This window comes from Trachemys scripta, chromosome 8 (genome assembly GCF_013100865.1).
Source record: "Trachemys scripta elegans isolate TJP31775 chromosome 8, CAS_Tse_1.0, whole genome shotgun sequence".
Taxonomy (NCBI): domain Eukaryota; kingdom Metazoa; phylum Chordata; order Testudines; family Emydidae; genus Trachemys; species Trachemys scripta.
In genome coordinates this window covers 4,255,580-4,272,491 of record NC_048305.1, presented here as the reverse complement: position 1 = coordinate 4,272,491, position 16,912 = coordinate 4,255,580, and the positions used below count along the sequence as shown (strand labels likewise).

Here is a 16,912-nt window from a genome sequence, read left to right as displayed (position 1 = left end):
CCTGGCTCTTTGTGCAGGGTTTGGATGATAATATGAAACGGATTCTGCCCCATTCCATCAAGCAGTCGGGGAAACGCTACCCTGTAGTGCATGGTGACAATAATCAGTGACAATAACCAAATGTGACTTCCTCGCTTTAAGCAAGGGGCATAAGCCAGCTGCCAGTGGATGGGGAAGAAACTTACTACAGGAGAACGCTATTGCATAATTGTCTGTAGGGCAGTTTCTTGCACCTTTCTTTGAAGCATCTGGTTCTGGCCATGGTTGGAGACAAAATACTACACTAGATGGACCGTTGCTCTGATGTGCTATGTCCTTTCCTTGTCTATGGGCCAGTCGGGTATGGATATTTACGCCACGACCACTAGGATTGATGTTCAGGTTTATCAGGCAGACTGCATCTTTATCCCCTCCTCTTTGTCCTCAACGTCCACCTTGTGCCCAGGCTCCACCCTGGGCTGGCACCTCCTGCTTACCACAAGGCGGCTCACTAAGGAGCTCTCCGTTTGGATGCTGAGTTTTTTGTTGGCTTTGTGTCACATCCTCAGTGTTCGCTGGTTCTTTGGTTGATGAGTTATGTGCATGCAGGTGGATTTCACTCTTGTGAGGTGTAGTTTGTCCCACTTTTCTTCAAAATAAAATCTTCTTTTGTCCAGTGCTTTATGTGCGGAGTGTATTTGACACAAATTGCCAGTTGGGCTGCCAATCCCCCCTTTTGGATACATTGTGGTCTCCACTTTTTAATTACCAATGAAATTTAGGCTTAGCTGGGTGGGTTTCTTCTGACAGAGAAGGAAAGGGAGTGGGACACAGTTGGCCCGGAGGTCATTATAATGTGTTATGGGTGTTCACGGGAGTTCTGCTGTCAGGAATGCAGGGCTGGGCAAGATATTTGCATGTAGCAGCTTTTTGAAACATAGATTTGGCAACCTGATCAGCCGTAACGTCCATCCCAGGGAATTTCTTTTCTAGCATATAAAAACTCAGGGCCATGTGCTCCTCTCTGCAGGCACTGGGGAGCTCCTGGAGTGGGCTAAGAGCATTGTTCCTCCCCCTGGAGCTTGCCGCCCCCCACACGCAGGGAGATCTTTCTTTGTGGTGCCCAAGTGCCTCTGTAAAGGGGACTGGCCCCTTGTCCCTCTCGGCCTCACTCAGTGGTTTGTTGGCAGCAGAGCTCAGCTGGAGTGACTCCTCTGCCCCCGGAGCATCCCCATAGGAGGTGGTGTGGAGTACACAGAGGGAGCCCACACAAGTTAACAGACTTGATTAGCTGTAATTTGCACCAGTTTGATGAGATGTTGCTGCAAATAGCAGCTCTTCCACCCATCTCCCCTCTTGGGTGATCTAGTGGTTAAGCCATTAGCCTGGGACTCTGGAGAACTGGCTTCAATTCCTTTCTCTGCTACATATCCATTACGTGACCTTGGCCAAGTCACTTAATTGCTTTGTGCTTCAGTTTCCCCATCTATACAATGGGGATAATAGCACTGCTATACCTCCTGTGTGTGTGCAAAGGTAAATACATTACATATTGTGCTACAGTGATGGGGCCGGATGAGCACCGTAGCTAGATCTAGCAATCCAACTGCTTGGTCTCTAAATATCTTGCTATATTAATGAATGAACCTGACATGAAATATTGCTATGTGTATCTTCCACAATGTCCCATCCTTTCGTGCTTAGTTTTTACCTAGTGTACCAGGGCCAAATTCTGATGTGCACCCCTCTGCCTCTAATGGCAGTGCCATGGGATATGTCAGGTCAAAACCAGGCCTCGTTTGCACCAGAAGGGACCAATTTCTTGCTTCGGGAACCCTGGCAATGTTACAGTTCAGCAGGGGCTCTCGGAATTTGTGCGGCTCCCTAGATTTGGTAGAAAACTGGGGAGTGAGGGGGAGAAATCAGCTGTTTTAACATTCTCCAGGGTAGAGAAAAGGCAGATGCCACAAAACAAATTAAAATGGGGAACAGGCTCAAATACTAGAGGCATGAAAAGAAACTGATCAAAGCCAAAGAATTGAGGGAAACTGCTGGTGGGGGCCGGGGTAAGAAGTGGGTAGGCCAGTGGACTCTAGTAGCAGTAGAAGCAGCTACTTGGGACTAAGATCAACAAAGAATTAGACACATGCTTAATGATAGAACATTACAGGGTATAAGTGCCAGGCATGAGTTGGAGTCCTTCCCCCTCCTCCCTGTTCTCTTCCTTTTTCCTCCTTCTCTACCCCCTGCTCCCTACCCCTCCCCCCGAGTTTGCACCCGAAAAAGGAGAAAAGTGGGGGAAAACCCAAAACTGAAATAATTCATTTTTAGTTTCAAATATTGAAGAAAAAAAAAAAAAAGAACCGGTATTTTCCCCCTCAAAAACTGGACGTCTTTGCAGGTGGGTTTGAGTTTGGTTTTATTTTTTGGTGGTGGGGGATAAAAAGGCCATTTTTGCATCAAAAAAAATTCAAATAAAAAAAACGTGACCATCTTTACTCCATAGCAATACCTCTGTGTCCTCACAGCTGGGTTTCTAAATCAGGCCCATATAAAACTCTGTTAAAAAGAGTAAGAAGCCAGCAGCTGGTGGAAGACTGGAGGAGCTGAGCCAGTCACTTAAAAACAATGCTCTCTGTTGCCTGTACAGAGCTATTGTTCCAAGGCCGGCATGTCAAACATTACTCTGGAATGCGTTTTTGAAATACACAATCTGAAAAGCATTACAGACATGACAATACAGTACGAATGGACATCGCAAGAAGGTGGCTTACATGACGCTGTTATCTGTGTCACCCTTCTCTGTTTCGTTTTGTCTGTCAGCGCCAGCAGCAAAGTGCCCCAAACTTAGTTGGTTTGGTTAAAAAAAAAAAAAAGTCATCTTGACTGAATCTTAAAAGCCAGAATGTCCTTTGGTTCCCTTTTAAGGAGATCTGCAAAGGGAACAAAGACAAGGAAATGTGTGTGTCCATTCTTCCACTAGCCAGGCTACGAAGGTCGTTCATCACAGACATATTAGATTAATCTTGTAAATTAATCCCTAGAGTCCCTGCAAAGTCCACTAGTCAGTTCCAGGTTTGTTGCTGATGCTCCATAATGCATCATTGTAGAGCATCACAACTTCTGAACAACAATCACCGGAGGGGGATAGCTCAGTGGTTTGAGCATTGGCCTGCTAAACCCAGGGTTGTGAGCTCAATCCTTGAGGGGGCCATTTAGGGAACTGGGGTAAAAATCTGTCTGGGGATTAGTCTTGCTTTGAGCAGGGGGTTGGACCACATGAGGTCCTTTCCAACGTTGATATTCTATTCTATGAGTAACAAGCCAGCCCGTAAAGCCCCAGGTAAGTAATAGGGTTTTCTGCAGACAGCCTAGTTTCTTCAGCAATGATTGTGGGAGAGCAAATAATCCTGCTAGTCATTTGGTGAAGTCAATCATAATTCCTTTTGGGTGTGGAATTGTCACTAGGTCTTCCACAATGCTGGAAAATGAGCAAAAAGCTGCGTGGTGGAAAGAGGAAGGTTGTCAAACCTCTGTTTGCAAGGTTTCAGGAGAGGACTGAGGTTGTATGTTTCTTTCTCTATCCAGGGCTGTCATGTGGATATTTGTGGCCAAACAACCTGTTGTTTCAGGTGTGGAACAGCATGTGTGTGGAAAGCCGTTGTGGAAGCAGAGAAAGAACTGACAGGAAGGGGATGCAATGCATTGTTTACCTGTTGAGAGACCTGCTTAGCTCTCTCCCTCTCCGCAATTGTGAGAGTTAATAAAGCATCTGACTTGCTGTACCTAAACAAATAGTGAGAACTCTGTTTTTCTCCGACACCCCCAAGTTGTGTGAGCAAACAGCCATTGTGCAGGCAGATCAGTTTGCATGTGCAAGAGCAGATTTTTTTTCCCTGCGTGAGAAACACTGGGTTCAAATTTGTGGACACAAATCCTTTACAGACCTGGCCCTTTATGTTAAACAGAGACAAGATAGTGATCACTGGCATTTGTCCTGACTGCAATTCTGTCGGGAAGCCCTTGGCTGACGTTATTTTAGTTCGCTTCATTCAATGGATTCTTTTTCAGTTTTGTTTTTCGCACAGTGAGGGTCGGGATCCTCTACAGGTATTGAGTCTGAGTCTCCCAATTCTAATCCCAGCTCTCCTGAGAATGCATTTCCCCACCATCTTCCTGTCCTCCGAGGGCCTGGGCCAGACGTCACTTCAGAGTTGGTCATTTCCACTCTTGATTCATCAGAGCGATCAGTGCTGAGCCATAAGACACCCCCCCACCCCGTTTTTATGTGGACACATGATGAGGATGCTCAAAGTATGTGAGAGAGATCCCAGTCTTCAGAGGAGAAAGACTTTACTTTTTTAGTATGTTAATTTTTGAGCTATGAGTTCATCAGAGCTCATCAAACAGTAGAATAAGTTGAAATTTTTTGTTTAAAATTAGAGCCAAATGGATAAAAGAGTTCCTGTGGAAATTTTTAATTTTTCATCATCGAGAAAGAAAGAAAGAAACCCCAAAATGTTTTGTTTTGAACTGAAAAAAATAAAAATTGGTTTTTCTGAGAAAATATCAAATATTTTCACCAGCCCTACTCAAAATGCCTTTTTTTTTTTTTTTTGGTTGAAATTTTTTTTCATCAAAGGAGGCATTTCTGTGGGGGAATTTGACTAGAATATTTATTTGATTTAGTTGGTGTTAGTCCTGCTTTGAGCAGGGGGTTGGACTAGATGACCTCCTGAGTTCTCTTCCAACCCTGATATTCTATGATTCTATGATTTAGGTTTTTTTATTTTTTCAACAAAAACCTGAAAACTTCTGAAAAAAAAAATTGATGAAAATTAAAACTTTTTCATTTTCATCAAACTTTTTCACAGGAACAAAATTCCTCCAAATTTCCCGGGTAACAAGATTAACCAGGGTTGAAACTGGTCACTCCTTGACAGAAGGATCTCCAAGAAAATACTGGTTGTGAAGGGAGTGGGTACTGGAGATTTTACTAGGTGATGCTTTTCCTTCTGAGTCAATATTGAGACAATACCCCAGGAAGGTGTCAGAGGACACTCACACCACTGGAGGAGGTGCTGTCTTTTGGATGAGCCTTTCAAAAGATGGTCATGACCAGTTGTGTCCCTTAATAATTCCTCTGCACTAATTTAAAAGAGTTGGAGTCTTCTGGTATCCTGGCCAAATTCCAGGTGTGGTAAATTACATTCTAATTCCCATCTGTAGTTTCAGTTTGCTACGGAGTTCTTAATTCCTGGCCTGGCCTGTTGCTGCGTGCTGTTAAAAGAGATGCCACATTTTTCTCCAGAGGTGGCTGCATTTCAGTGCTGAGTGAAAAGAGCCAGATATGTATGTGCATAGTCTCCCATTTAACCACTGATCAGTGCATGTTCATACATGTATTGGCATCATGTCACTCATCACTGAAATGTAGCCACCTCTGGGGTGAAATATGACATCTCTTTAACAGTACACAGCTTTGGATTCAGGAGATCTCAGTTCAGTCCCTGCCTCTGCCACAGACTTCCTGTGCAACCTTGGATGAGTCACTTAATCCATGTGGGTCTCAGATTCTCATCTGTAAAAAGAGAATAAAGATACTTCCTTCCCCTGCATCCCCCACTTTGTCTGTCTTGTGTACTTAGGCCCCGGTCCCCCAAAGACCTATGCATGTGCTTAACTTTATGCTCTGTGAGTAGCCCCAGGGAAGTCACGTTTGCAGTATCAGGGCTTTAGATTGTAAACTGTGGAGGGAGGAATTGTCTCGTACTACGTGTCTGAATGCCCAATGCCCAGATGCTTGCCAGCACCTAGCACAATGGGGCCCTGATCTTAGCTTGGGCCTCTAGGCTCTACTGAAATATGTATAAATAACAGGGATGGACGAGTCAGTAAATTATTTTGTGAAGTGCTCTGGGATCCTTCTGGGATGGAAATGTTACTCACTAGGATTATTCTGGAGGGGAAATTGCTGAAGGAGGCTGTCTCGACTTCATCCGCTACGTGTAGGAAAGACAATCCCATTGAGAAAGGGCCGCTTTTTACCGCGGGGTTCAGTCGCTCACTGCTGGGTCTGGTCATGGTCTCCCAGGGTGTCATCTTCAGAGGGAACGGTGGAGTCCATTGTGACCCCATCACGATGGTTCTTTCGTGGGAAGGAGGGAGGTCGGTTCCTGTGGAATCTCATTTTTGGAAGGTTGTTGTTGTTTTCTTAAGCCCAAGCTGAAAGAAAAATCATTTCTAAAGATGACAGGCTTAATTTACAGTGTCATTAACCAGATCCGAAACCCTAGACAGGCCGCGTCTCCTGTGTAAAGCACATTCTCCTCACGCTTTGCAGCTGATGTTTCTCTGATTATGCCAGTTCCCTCGTTTTTCTTCATATGGATGCTATTATTGCGTGCAGGGGGGCTTGGGGAAACCAGTTCTCTCTCTCACACACACACACACAGGCTCGCGACAGATTAATAATCAATCTGATATTGGCAAAGCACCCGCCCTCCAGCCCACTGGAAGTTCCATGCGGTAGTTGTAGCCAATTTAAAATATATTCAACTTTAAAAAGAGGACTTTCCCAAAGGACTTGATCCAACCCCTCTTCATCTCACAGCAAAGACTCATTTTCTTCCCGGGGCGTTGGCCTGTACCCTGAAATCTCAACAAATAAAAGTCCAGGAGGGTTTCTGAAACAAAGGGCAAGGAAAGGATAGACTGGGGTAACAGGGAGGTAATAAATACGACACTAGAGTTCTGCCTTTCGGCCCTGTATGGTGGGGTCCTGCCCCTTGACTGAGACTTCTGTGCGCTACCACAATGCAAATAATAAATCACAGTAGTTCAGCTACAAATGCCTTTGCAAGAGTAGCGGGTTTAGGATGCTACGTAAAAGTGGGGTGAGAGGCTGTGAGGGGGAGATTACACACTACCACCACAGAAGAGGTCCCATGGACCTGGTCCAGTTCCAGCTGATGTCAATGGAAAGGCTCCTATTGACTTCAATGGCCACTGGATCATACCACCTTGAAATGATAGTGTCTGGGGGAGATGAGGCTCAAGGAGGAGACCTGGAATGCAGGGCGGTCCTGCGCAGGTAGGAGCCTTTCTTGACCCCTACCAGAAATGTTAATGGTGCCCCCCTCTGGCCTTTCTTCTAACATGTCAGTGCTCACCGCTATGTTCCCCCCAGCAAAGTCCAGCAACGCATCCCACCCTGGTGACATTCCAGTGGGGAAATCCCCAGAGAATGCTTTAATCTTGCAAGGCTTCCATGGCTGACACAGGCAACTTCCTGAGCTCTCCCAGATGGCAGGAGAAGCTTTTCGTTTCTGCTTGTTACTGTAATAAAGCAATTGACCTGGATTCTGTTTCAGAGCCTCCTTGAACTGTGGATCTTCCATAGACAAAGGCATCTCGGTTGAGTAATGTAGTCTCTCCAAAGACAGTAAGAGAGGCTGCTCCACCCCATGGCTCACCCTACTATGTACAACCAACAGGAATTTGTTAGAACACAGGGTGTTTATTCCAGAGAAAAGCTCATGGGAAAATTAGTAGTTTGGGCCACATCAGTATCAATGTGAGCGTGTGTTTGTGTCAGATACATATTCCTAGGAGCTGTTTCTACACCTTTGTTAACCTGAAGCTCTGGGTATGGTTTGCTGCTCAGTGGTAACTCTCCCATAGTCTCGGATGACATCACCACCTGGCTTTTCCGAGAGAAGAAATGTTGTCCAGGACTTTCAGACTAGCCCGGCTCCTTTAGAGAAGTGTCATCGATGCCTTAGCTTATACCTGAATAGACGCTTCGAGAAATACAAGCGGAGAGCTTTGAATCCAGCGTTAGTGCTGCAGCTGTCTTGTACTGCATTCCAGTTATGAGCCGAAATCCTGCTGGGAAGCGTGACGTGTGATAGTTCAGTACTAAGGCATTATGTTCATGCGCTTAGAATATGCAATGTTTCTTTGCAGAGCGGGGTGCATGGACCACAGAGACTGTGCCCATGAAGACAGGGCCGCCCAGAGTGGGGGGGGCAAGAGGGGCAATTTGCCCCAGGCCCCGGGCCACACAGGGGCCCCTGGAGCCCTGGCCCAGCTACGGTCCGAGTCTCGGCGGCAATTCCGCGGCGGGGGGCCCTTCAGTCACTCCGCGTCTTCAGCAGCACTGAAAGACCTGCCGCCGAAATGCCACCAAAGACCCGGAGTGACTGAAGGGCCCCCCGCTGCCGAAATGCCGTCAAAGACCCGGACCGCCACCGGGCCGGGGCTCGCGGGGCCCAAGGCAAATTGCCACACTTGCCCCCCCCCCTCTGGGCGGCCCTGTCTTCATGGGCACAGTCTCCGTGGTCCATGCACTCCGGTCTGCAAAGAAATATTGCGTATTCTAAACACATGAACATGATGAATCTGCATAGAGAAGAACGGGGGACGTCGTGTCAGTGAGTGGTGTCTCTGCTATCGCACTTGCTGGAGCATGGATGGATACAGGCAGAATACTGATTGGTTATTTACGTACATCTAGAGGCTCCAGGTGAGATCAGGGCCCTGTTGTGCTGGGCACTCTACGTACACCTAGCAGGACCCTGTCCCTGCCCTGAGGAGCTAACAAACTAACCAGATAAAGGGTTGGAGGGGAAGGAGAAGCACAGAGGGGTGAAGTCACGTGTCCAAGGTCACAGAGCAGGTTAGTGTGTCCTGTTTACTGGACCCTGCTGAATAACTAATGGAAGAAAATAGTCTGGAAAAAAATGACAGTAGCAAAAGAATCTCGCATTTGCCCCAAAGCACCAGATCTTCCAGTGCTGATAACTTAGGCCCTTAAATAGCTCTGCAACAACAAGACCTTCCATTTTTTGCCAATACTTTTGCTTTTCCTCCCGAATGACCCCAATCACCAGCACTGCCACAGAGTGGTTAGACTCTATGCTATTTTTCTCACGTTCTGGTAAATAGGAATTAACCCCAACCCCTCCCGCCCTCCCCCCGCACACACACCCCTACCATATTTTTGCCCCAAACTCATGTAAGTCTCCTGTAAGGGTTTCCCATCCCCAGCATTCCTAATCCCTAAGGTATTCGTGGGCAGATAGGAACTGTCTCCTCGCTAATCATTCTCCTCCTCCCACCAGCTGATTGACTCAGTGATATCCCAATGCAGCATGTAAGTCATTGTAGTCAATTTCAGGATGACTCAGGGGGCAGATTCAGGCTGATAACTGCTCTTTGCATATGAATGGCATGGTGTCCAGCTATGCTGGGAAATGAAAGCACGGGAAGAGGCACAGACATGGCAAAACCAGAATGTATTAATCCAAACCTTCTCAAACCTTTGGGGTTTGGCTACAATGGAGCCTGGGTCCAACACCCCTCCCGCCCACACACACACACTCCAATTTGGAATTTAGGGTTGCAAAATAAAAACCTGACCCATTAGGGGGCCTTGGGATATTTAAAACCAAAATTTAGCCCAGTTTTGAAATTGCCAGCTCTGAAAGACGCAGGTTGATGAAATGGTGTGACATTGGAACGTGATGTTTTTTAAAACTTGCCTGAGTATAGAAGAAACTTTTTCAAGTTAGCATGAAAACTTGCTAAAAAGCTAAAACTTGCATAAAAACTTGCTAAAAAGATGTGATATTTTTCTGGGGGATTTGTCTGACCATAACACAAGCTTATCTAGTCTTTGTTGAGGGGTGACCTTTAAAGCGGACTCGTTGGCTCAGCATATGAAACCTGTCACCAGAGGGTCACTCGTCTGACTTTGTCCCAGCCAGTAATGAATGCAAATGTTACTCTCTGATTGCTTTTTCAGTGTCTGCGTGCAAGGAGCTGGCTGCGTTCAGTTCCCAGTGGGACGAGACCCACATTGCAAAGTTACCATCACAACTGGCACCAGCTGGAATCCTTGTTCGCTGGCCCAATATCGAATGAGCCATGCAGGCTGAATGATGTTCCCAGCCCCGAAAGCAGCTGTAGATACCACTGGGTGAAAACTGTTTTCTCAGCAGCTTCCTCCCCCAGAATTCAGTGGGGTGGTTGAAGGGTTTAATGGGCCATGAATTAACTTCATAGCCTTAGAGGTGTTCAAGGCATTGGGCCCTCCAATGCTGAGAAGATCTGCAGTTTCAAGAGAGACTCAGACAAGCCTGGATGTGCCTGCAGCAGAAATGCAAGCATCAAACCATTAAATACTAGGTAAGATCTTGTTTGTTACAGATCTTGTATTTAATAATCACTACAGCTGGAAGATAAAAGCCACTTCCTTCTTGTTTTCCATCCTCTAATCAGGTAAGGATCAGGAAACACAGCCAGTGACATTTAAAAGTTCTCCATGCTAAGAAAAATGTTGCCCAGAACTTGTCATCTCAGTAAGTTAACTGCAGAGACCCAGCTCTGGGAGACAGCCTTGGACTCTGTGTTTTTTGGTAGGTGATTCAGTAACAGATCAGGGTAATGCTGGCCACTGCCTCATTCTGTAGATTACAGTCGCCCCTCAGACCTATGCTTGCAGCACCATCAGGTCAACTCAGTGAAGGTAGCTGCAATGCAAATGCACCCCGTTTTAGATGGCAGATTCTCTTTCTCTAGGAAAGCGAGGTGCTAGTCTTTCTGGGTCCTAATGTTGCTCTGTTTCCAGCCCCCTTTTTCAAACTACCTGGGTTTCTTATTTTTTTGGTAAGGCTTTTATTCAGATCTGGTGGTGCCTGAAAGCTGTTTTCCTGGGGTGCTACCCAATGACCTGCATATGGTATCGGTGGAAGAGACAGTCTGTATTGCTTTGTTTATAAGAACATATTTCCAGTGATTGATGTTTGAGCTGCGGAAGTATGTTTGCAAGTTAGACTTTAAAACATGAATCAAACCATGTTTGGAATACGTTTGCTTCTCTGTCAAACATTTCTCTTAGCCTGGAGTCTACACAAGTCTGTGTTTTTCCAGAGGTACCAACGCCTGCTTGGAAATATCAGGATGAAAAGCATTTATTCTATAGGACCATCTCCAGGGGTAATTGTCAGACTCCAGGGTGTGTGCTCACCAGTATACGGCATTCACCGAGAGCTTTCCTCAGCAGTATATCCCAGGTACCACATGCTGATGCAGGATGTGAGTGATAAGCAGCAGACAGATGTATCGCAGCATTATCCAGTACAGCACATATGACATTGTAACATACCCACGGGAGAAAGCCAAGCACAGGAGTAATCCGTAAACTGCCCTGCAAACTGATGGTGCCCCAAACAGCCCAGTATGGCCATTCAAATCCTCACGAGTGCCAAGCATGGCTCCCTGGATGCCTAAATGTTGCGTTCAGTGCAGAGCTGGGGCCCTAACTGGAAACTGACTCTGGGGTTGGATTTTTCTCAGTGCTATAAGATTGATGCAAAGAGAGATGATTCCTGGCAGGGGGACAAATCCTGGTATCTTACTCATCTGAGCAGTCCCGCTGACCTCACTATACGTCTTCAGTCTGAGGGAGACGCATGAGGGGATCGTTTGCCCGTACATTACTGCCCTGAAAATAGACAGATGTCCATTGTCAGTGCCTGGAGAGAGACCGTTCCAATGTCATCTGAGCTGGCTGTTCATATGATTGTCAGGGGGGCTTTTTCTAGATATTGCTCCTGCAGGTGGCAAATCTGGCCCTTATGAGCTGGTGGGGCCAGAGTCTCCTGGGTTTGCCGCAGTTTAAAACAAACGAAGAATCAGAACACCCGCTGTTGCCTAGGATGAGATTTCTAAAGACTGTAACTCTCCCAGCTTCAGGGAGGCTTCAAGCAAGCACTAGCTCCCTAGGGTTAGAAAGAAACACCTGAACAGGCCACTGACAGAGGCAAGCTACTGAACTAGATGGACCAGAGGAATGAGCCAGACCAGCAGTCCCTATGTTGTCTGTATAGTGTCCAGTGGACAGGTGAGCACATCACAAAAGCCATCCCCTCCACCATATGCAGTAGTTGCCAACTTGTGCCCCTTGTGAACACTGTGATCGGCTAGCAAGGAACTAAGGGAGAGATTTATAAAAGTACGCATGCACCTAACTCCCCATGATTTCAATGGGAATTGGGCACCTAAATACCTATAAAAATCTGCCTCTAAGGGCCCAATCCAAAGCCCATTGACGCCAGCGGATGCTGGGTCAGACCTTTTGAAGTTACTGCAGTTTTCTAGCTGGAAAAAGAAAGCAGAGGGACAACTGCTCCGCACCAACCTCTGTGTCTTTAACGCAGTCCCCTGCAGAGACACACACAGTTTTTCTCACCGTTCCTCTTCCAGTTATTTCCCTCTTTGTTTCTTTCTCTCTCCAGGGGGCTTGCTTTATGTTGCGCTGCCTTAGGTGACTGGCTGGCTGTGTATGGTCTGGCCATCAGACTGTACCTTTTCCTGGAACTCGAGCCTTTTACGCTTTCCAGCAGGGTGAATGCTAAACGCAAATATTTAAAACAGTCTCTTGGACGCATAGGGAACAATTTGATGATCGGGCTGATACTGCTGAAGACAGGGAGAGCTGCTGACTCACAGGTGAGCTGAGTATTTTAATCTCTTACCTGAAACAAGGTGCTGGAAGCTGACTCGTGAGTTTGCTGTTCTTTGGGCAGTGGGATATTTCAGAATGACCCTGACCCCCCAGGAAGCAGCGTGGCTTTGGCTCCGGCTCCCAGAGCAGAGCTGTTGCGTTCAGAGGTGTCTCATCAAGCCATGTCCATCACTGGACATTCTTTTATACCACACCACATAGCCTCAAACTGTCCCATGGGAAATCTGAAGAATGAGGGTTTATTGAAGCTGCACTTTAGGACCAACTCAGCTGTAGATTTCCTTCCCCTTTAGATAACCCAATTGCCTGTGGAAGGAACGAAGGAATGAGTTGGATGGTCAGTGTCCAGATGTTCAGGGGGATTGAAAAAGCTTTAAGGCCTTGATCCACCAAAGCACTTAAGCACATGCGTAATCCCATTGGTATTGGCTTCAGTGAGATGACTCCCCTGCTTAAAGTGAAGTATGTGCTTTCCTGGATCAGGGCCGGAGTGATTTATACTTCCTGATGAATTCTTTGGTCATTTCACTCCTCTTGCCTCTCTGGCAATGCGTGTATCTCTGCGTCTGTCGTCTACTTCCCTCGCAGGCTGTCTTCTGCAATCCACAGGCTAGCGTGGGCAGTCTCCCAGCAGCTCACACATGGTCGCACTGCCGTTTGATGCGCCGAGCTGTTCCCAAGCTCGGGGGCTGGGGAAGAATCCAATTCAAACTGCTTTAAAGCGAGGCAGCCTGCCGGGCCAGTGGGCGTCATGGCCATGAGAAGGACCTAGGTTTGAATTTCATTCCCAGTCTCAGGCTGGCGGGGGTCGCGATAGAGCTGCAGAGGCCATGCACTCAGCTCATGAATGAGAAGGGCTCCCTCAATTTGCTCAGTAATAAGACTGCTTAGAAAAATATAGCCCTTCCCACGCTCAAAGCACTGCATAATTAATCCTTGTAAAGCCCCTGAGGGCAGGGAAGTAAATATCATTGTCTCCATTGTACAGATGGGGAAAGTGAAGCAGAGAAGGAGAGAGATGTGAAGGGATTTGCTCAAGGTCATATAGTGAGTCAGTAGCAGAGGTGTGATTAGCACTCAGGCTTTCCAGCGCTCAAACCCCACACTAGCAGAAAACCCTGCTCCAGCCAATTGGGAGCAGATAGATAGACTTTGACATGGGAGAGCAAGCTCTGAAGGGATTTATCTACAGTGCGCATGTGAGGGGGATATAGAGATATGTCTGTGCGCAGCTAAGCACATTGGTCCACAGAGATTAAATTATTTGAGGCTGCATTTTAAAATGCAGTGTCTCTGTTCCGCTGGGTGCAGGGATCATGGACGCGCCTTTTCTGCAGAAGCTTAGCTCCCCTTGATAATTAAAAGAAGCAATCCAATCAATACGTCTTTAACCAATGACAAGTGACCCGCGGTTATTTGAAGAGAGGCTTGATTCTGTAAATGGTGTGTTTTTAATTGAAAGGACATCAGAGCTCTCGTTTGCATGTGCAGTTATCACAGGATGGGTGATTGCTCATGCAAATGGCAGGTTCTGAGTCTATCGAACCTACTGTTTGCATGAGGGATTACCCAGGCTTTCCTTTTGGCCACACAATCAAGAAAATGTTGGGTGCATTTGTGCATATAGTGGTTGGAAAATTAAGCAGCAACAGTCCATGAAAAGAAGGATGGTCTCATGATTAAGACACTGGGCTGGGACTCAGGAGAGATCTGGATTGCATCCCTGGCTTTGACACCGACTCCTTGTGTGACCTTAGACATGTCACTTAGCACCTGATCCAAATCCTATTGAAGTCTATGCAAAGACTTCCACTGACGTTAATGGGTTTTGGATCAGGCCCTGTGCATCTCAGTTTCCCCGTCTCTACAATGGGAATATTAATCCTTCCCAACCTCACAGGAGCGTTGTGAGGATCGACTCATTAATGTTTTCTTGGTATTCAGATACTACATGCCTCTGCATAAATAAATGTGCTTTCAAACCCAGAATTCAGGAGGGTGAGAGTCCTGACATTGAGAAGCCACCTGAGGCTGTAGAAAGGCTAGAGATACCCTGCTGAAGGCTGTGGTTTGACCTGTTCCAATCTCTCTTGTCACAGCAGGTCTGCCTGAGTCATTCTCCTAGACTGTTTATTTTATTTTTCTCCCAGAAATCCCGAGAATGCTGTTAGAAACATGAAGGGGGAAAACCCAAACCTCTGTTCCTTTAACCACTTCATCTAAGAGAATGCTGCTCTTCTGTGAAATCTGGGTCACTGTGGCACATGGAAAATGCATCCATTTAGCAGTTCTATGTCTTTAACAGATCTGCTTTCATTACCTTTTAGTGCGACCAAGATTTATTCACTTCCCCGGGATTTTTAAAAGTTTTTTCCCTTATAACAGGGCTGCTCCTGCTTAGGCGAGATTAGGAGATCCTATTTTGTGGCTTCTCTTGGATTCCCTGTCTAAGGCTCTAATGAACTATGGATGAGTGGGCGCAGTAATCCACTTGGGGCAGGAGCTCGTTAAAGTCACTGATTCCATTGTCGTAACGAGCTACATATGGTCAGATTGCTTCTTTAAATCACTGATTACTGTAACATAGTAGGGCTTGATCGGGCACCCAGAGAGGTCAATGGGAGATTTGCTATTGACCTCAATGGGAGCCAGGCAGTGTTCTGCTTTCTCAAAATGGGTTGCCGATAAGGAGCAATTTGAGCATCTCAGGCCAAAAAGTAACACAATTTCCTCTCGTTTGCTTGTCTCGGCAATTGCTGCCCAGTCCGTGAGGCACGCTGTCTGAGTGCCAGGGGAACTGGTTCAGCACTGGCTGCTAAGAAATCATCCAATGAATTTAGCCCTTTAAAATACTTATATATATAAAAGTAGGTGAATCACTCACAAACTGATCCTGATTCCTGCGAACGTTTCTGTTGTTCACAGACATTTGCCAAGAAGCTCGTGCAAACCCATTTCAGCCTGTGGCACGTCCCCAAGCTGGTCGTGTCAACAGTCCGCTCTTCAGATCAGTCGCACTGGCGGGAGGGCGGGTGCAAGACGGTGCCGGTTGCTGCCTGCATTTTAAGCTCCAGGTCACGCAGACCTGCTGTGAGCAGGGTCGAACGCCGTCGTGCTTCAAACCTTAGCCTCTGCCTGGAGCCCAGCCTGTGCTATTGTTTATTAATTGGGTAACAAATGGCACCCAGAGGCCCCAGCCAAGACTGTGACCCTATTGTGCAGGGTACTGTGTGTGCAGAGAATGAGAGTTAGTCCCTGCTCTGCAGAGCTTACGGGCTACACAAACAAAGTCTGGGAAGGGAAACTGAGGCACGGAGAATCACAGTGATGGGCCCGTGGTCATACCGTCGTGAGCGACAGAGCCAGAAATAGAAACCCCAGTCTCCTGAGTCTCGTGCCATCTGTGCTAGGTCATACCACCGCGGCGAGACCGTTACACCTCTCCTGGACTAGCATTCCCACTGGTGGAGCTGACCCAGGGAGAGCAACAATGGGAAATTTGGGATCTTGTGCAAAGCCCTGATCCTGCACTGGAGTCAACAGGTCTCTTCATGAGCTCCAAGAGCAGGGTGCAGGATCAGGCCCAAGACACTTAATCTCTCTGCACCTGGGTGTGCCCGAGGGCTTCGATTCTTGCAATGAGAAGTGCTCTAGAAGTGCAAAAATATTGTTCGTGTTTCCTACTTTAAAAGTCAGTTGCCAGCACTTATGAAACAGGCCCTGACCCCCACCAAATCATCAGCCCATATCGAAAATAGTTTAGCTTCTCCCGCCCTGCTCCCACACAGCCATGAGCGGACTCATTTCTAGCCACAATTCATTCATTATCGAAAGGCAGCAGCAGCAGCAAGCCAGTCCGTTAATTCCAGAGGTAAGAAAGGCCCTTTCTGCAGCCAGCTCCAGCCACAAACCCAAACAGAGAAATGTGTCTTTGTCTAGGGAAGCTGCAGAGAATGAAATTCCCTTTGAGGATAGACTTGTGTTTGTAAGATTTCAACCTCCCTCCCCCCCAAATCTGGACAATAACAGCTTCTGTCTAAGGGAATCATTCCCCTAAGGTACCAGCTGAGTCTGGAGTATTATACTTTAGTACAGTAATTAGGGTTCTGCTGCTGATAAGGGTGCTGACCTAAGCCACTCTCTGCTATGGACAGGCCAGTGAACTGAGTGTGCATTACCTTCTGCTTCTAGCAGGACTCCCAGCTGCGTAGTAATAGAAAGAAATGTAAACAACTGGAGATCTGTTGCTGAGGGAGCAGGAGGCTGGGCAGGGGACGGTAGGTGGCACAATAACATACAGTTGGTGGTAGGCCTGCTTTTGCCATTGGAGTAAATGGGAGCTTTGCCATTGACTTAAATGGGTACAGGATCAGCCTGTAAATTAAGAACATAAGAACGGCC

The 16,912-nt window shown here is 46.9% G+C and overlaps 1 long non-coding RNA gene across 5 annotated transcripts in view; it reads left to right on the top strand.

Annotated features, from left to right (window-relative positions):
* Positions 1-16,912, top strand: part of LOC117881738 — a 27,132-nt gene extending 10,220 nt beyond the window's left edge. For 3 of the 5 annotated variants that reach the window (XR_004646853.1, XR_004646852.1, XR_004646850.1), the window contains one exon: positions 3,568-3,733. This is a non-coding gene — a long non-coding RNA (uncharacterized LOC117881738). Of the gene's footprint in view, positions 1-3,567; positions 3,734-9,787; positions 10,171-12,281; positions 12,496-15,436 lie in introns of those variants that run through there. The other 2 variants (XR_004646851.1, XR_004646854.1) reach the window with 2 other exon arrangements.